The 3,641-nt window shown below is 41.7% G+C and overlaps 1 long non-coding RNA gene across 1 annotated transcript in view; it reads left to right on the forward strand.

Annotated features, from left to right (window-relative positions):
- LOC117954734 overlaps positions 1-3,185 on the forward strand; it is an 8,487-nt gene extending 5,302 nt beyond the window's left edge. The window contains exons 2-3 of the long non-coding RNA XR_004658887.1: positions 2,729-2,847; positions 3,171-3,185. This is a non-coding gene — a long non-coding RNA (uncharacterized LOC117954734). The remainder of the gene's footprint in view (positions 1-2,728; positions 2,848-3,170) is intronic.
- Positions 3,186-3,641: the final 456 nt, after the last annotated feature.

Here is a 3,641-nt window from a genome sequence, read left to right on the forward strand (position 1 = left end):
CACACACACACACACACACACACACACACACACACACACACACACATACACACACGCACACACACACACACACACACAATGAACATGATGACCCAACAGTATATAAAATAGATAAAGGAATAGTTTGATATTAAGGGAAATATGCTTATTTGCTTTCTACTCTCATATGTGGTTGATTAAATGAACCTGTCGCCGCAATGCATTCTCGGTTAGCTTAGCTTAGCATAAAGACTGGAATCAGCGGGGAGCGCTAGCATCAATCTGTGCAAAGATAACAAAATCACCCTACCAGCACCTGAAGAGCTCACTTATTAACACATTGTATCTCATTTGTTTAATCTGCAGAAATACTTTGCAAATAGCCTGATACAAAAAACTTTTACTTAAAATTTTCAATATAGGACTTTTACTGGGAATACTTTTACTAAAGTAAGAGATCTGAATACTTCATCCACGACTGACTGTAACTAAACATGACACAGACAAGGGGCTCCATTCATCCTGCAAACATTTAAAGCTCTTTAGATTTATTTTAACATCTGTCTGACTTGTCAGACCTAATATCTATGTTATTTGGGCATTCACATGATGATAAAATAGCTGCTATGCCATGTTTGAGATACTGTAACTCATAATTATGAATTACCATGTCAGAGGCAACTCATGAGATATGTATCACTATCATCCCCATCATCTTTCTGTATCAATTTCCCTGTATGGATCTCCATACTGACAGCATCATGCCAGTCTCGGCCAATTGAAGACGTTTCATCTGTCTCGTTAGAGTCTACACTCGTAAAACTTGGCTGGTTAGCTCGGTGCAGTCCGCGGGGGTTTGCGGCTACAATATAACTCCCGCTGCTTGAACCTATTCGGCACCGTTTAGCGAGGAAAACTCTCTGATGGCTTTTGTCTAGTTTGGACCATAATGGTAGAATGGCTCCGCACGACGCGCCTTTGATGCATTTGATGCGCCACATTAACAGTTTAAATTTACACCTGCCCCATACATTCCTGAGGGATCCCTCCTCACATGTGAATGGGTGGGAAGGTTTGTTCTGTGACGAGTCTTGTGAACATTTCAGTCTGATGGCTTTATGGAGTCGCATTTATTGTTTTAAATGTTTGCATATGTGATTCCTGGGTGTCCATTTGGAACAGTGTGTTTTCCCTGAAAATGCAAACAGTCTACAATATTCCTTCGGTGGCTTCTGTTGTGATATTAACAGCAGAAGGCCTATTGCATTTTCTTCTCTATAGGCTTTAATTGATCTTGCATCATCTCATATTGTAATATAATAAGAGTTTGTGGAAGGTATACATATAGACTGATAATAGCTAAAGTTAAACTAGGCATATAGCCAAGGTAATTTTTTAATCGGCCCACGCTTAAGAATCCAACCCAACACGAAACCCAGGCTGTGACTCCACAACCAGGAACTATTATCCTTAGTTAATGAATGCAAACATTTGTTCCTGATGGCTCACTTAACCTCTTAATTTATGTATGACCACCAGAGTCCTATTCAGCAGAGAGCCATCGGTCAAACAGGCCTTCACAGAAAGGCACCGCATGGCCTCTTTCCTTCTTTCATCTCCGCTGTAATCACTGCGTGTTTCACGCAGCAACGAGCGCCGCTGCGCAGCCAGAGCTGGCGCTCGAACGCGCCTAATTGTCCTGCGTATTGACAAGCCGGTTCCGGTGTGTTACTTGATTTTCCGCAGCTTCGTGACTGAGCTCTGCCTAGGTTTGGGACATCTGTGGGGGGGTCAGGGGTGAGGGCTGCCCCGGAGCTGCGTCCATCTGCCCAACAAATACCCACGTCTTCAGACACAAGCCTGCTAAACACCTCTAAAAGCCTGTATCACATTTGCGTTATTAGCCCCTAATGAGAGAGCCGACGTGAATAGAAAAGTAAGCCTGTTTTGTCATCAATGAAACACCGCCTCTCCTATAATAAATGATTGCTACAGAGTAAGATGAAAATAATGACACAGTGCAAATTTCTCCCCATTATCTTGGCTTGGCCCAAAGCACAATAGTCTGAGTGTCTTTGTGTAATCAAAGGATATCAAGCTGAATCTAGGACGCAGCAACTTCGAGATGGTTTCCTAATCCTCTAATCTTTTTAGGAGGACCACTCTTAAGCAGTGGATTTTTTTTTTTTTTAATAAACGGTGTCTCTGCCTTCTGGAATTATAGAGCTACTTTTAGAAATATCAATGCATCTAAAAAATAAACTCTCTCTAAACATGTTGTTATAGCTCCATAAATGTTATGAAGGACCCATAAAGGATGACAGGACGTCTTTTATGGGTATGCAAACAGGGCATGCAAATAACAAGAGATGTCTTATCCTATAGAGCACCTCACAATAGTGTTTTTGTTTTCTAAAATAAAGATGTGATTCCATGATAAGAATAAGTATGTCATTTGTTTGTGAATTGATCTCAAACTTGCAATATAACTACATATGATGTGCTTTTCTTGTATGCATCATTCTGGTCACAAACCCCAGTAAGTGCCTGTCGCCTGCAGCTGTTTCCAGCTCACAGTGACCGTTTCTCTTTGTACTATTCCTCCGCTGACCAAACAGAGCAGAATATCTTAGAGACAGACATATTGTATTTCCCATTACTTTTTTAAAATAGAAGCGTCCTGCCAGTTGGCCAGTGGAAAGCTTTTAATGTGTTGCAGCAACAACAGGAATGGTTTGGTTTGCATCAGTAGTTTCTTAGTGTTACTTTGCCAGACCTTACTCCCGTGCCCTGCGGAGGAGGGTTCGGCTAGTCCACACAGCATTCTGGGATGGGAGAAAAACTTGCTCTGGTTTATCGGCATTGGCAGTGTCTTGGGCAGTGCTAGGGACTGGACGGAGCAACGATGCCTCTGCAAAATAGCCTCGGGAAGGAACCTTACGTTTAAGGTTGTTTTAGTCATTCAGCAAAAAACTCAGATTTGACAGAACGTCTAGCTAGCTGTCACAATTTACCCTGGAGAGATCTGAGGAGCAGTTAACCGTAGTCTTCATATATGAACCAGAGTTTCAAATTACAACACCAAAGAAAGTGTAAAGTAAATATCCGGCTGAAAACAGTGACATCTAGCGGAATCTCTGGTGGCAACGGAGCAATCCCGGGAGTGGAACGTCATAGATACAGACTAGTAGTTTCTTTACACTACCCCAATAGCTGAAAATGATCAGCAAAATGAGGCTGAATTCTGACATTACCAACATGAACACAGGAGTGAAACTAACCACAGAGAACCACAGAGACTCAAGTAGAAGACAACACAATAATGACGGATAATGACGTAAAAGGGGGGGGGGGGGAAAGATAGGTCAAAAAATATACAAGACGGGCGGCCTCTCGCTCACCCACCCATCTCTGCCCCCCTTTCATGTCTATCCACTGTCATTCCAATAAAGGGAAAAAGCTCCAAAAGATTATCTTAAAAGAAGAAAAAAATTGTATCAATATTAACGGCGTATTTAAAACCATATTTCTTCTAACGCGAAACCCTTATTGTATGGTTTAAAAGACTTGGTGCAGTTGCCACATAGATTTCTGCTCATTCAAATAACATACAACAGCTCAAAATCATTTAAATGGCTACCGAGCATAGTAGTGTGAATCAC

This window comes from Etheostoma cragini, chromosome 12, assembly GCF_013103735.1.
Source record: "Etheostoma cragini isolate CJK2018 chromosome 12, CSU_Ecrag_1.0, whole genome shotgun sequence".
In the NCBI taxonomy this organism is placed as follows: Eukaryota; Metazoa; Chordata; class Actinopteri; order Perciformes; family Percidae; genus Etheostoma; species Etheostoma cragini.